The sequence below is a fragment of the Pteropus medius genome, unplaced genomic scaffold, assembly GCF_902729225.1.
Source record: "Pteropus medius unplaced genomic scaffold, Ma_sr-lr_union100, whole genome shotgun sequence".
NCBI classification, from domain to species: Eukaryota; Metazoa; Chordata; class Mammalia; order Chiroptera; family Pteropodidae; genus Pteropus; species Pteropus medius.
The window spans coordinates 1,323,775-1,324,158 of NW_024354875.1; positions in this window are offsets into that span (position 1 = coordinate 1,323,775).

The window sequence follows — 384 nt, forward strand, 5'->3', positions numbered from 1 at the left end:
TGCTCTACCCCACTATCGCTTACCCTGTTGTCACCTTGGCGTTGGGCTGTCCCAGGCCTTCCCAGGGGAAAGATTTCTTGAGACCTTCACACCATTGCCACAAGGAAAGGTGACCTGGAGAATACCCTTTTATGGGAAAGCTTGCACATCACCTGAACTTTCACTGAGTTCACGCTTCCTTTTACTGTCTTCCAGGTCCCTAAAGTGGCTCAGGGGTCTCCTGCGACCCTCTCCCCAGCAGGACACATGCATCCTCAAGGCAGCCGTGAGAGCAGATGTACCCTGGCCTAGGGCTCCAGCCGTTTCCCATCACCCCTAACTCGGACACTTGCCTGCAGTGCGGCTGCCTCTGGAGCACCCCAAGTCCCTGTGACAAAGCCCAGC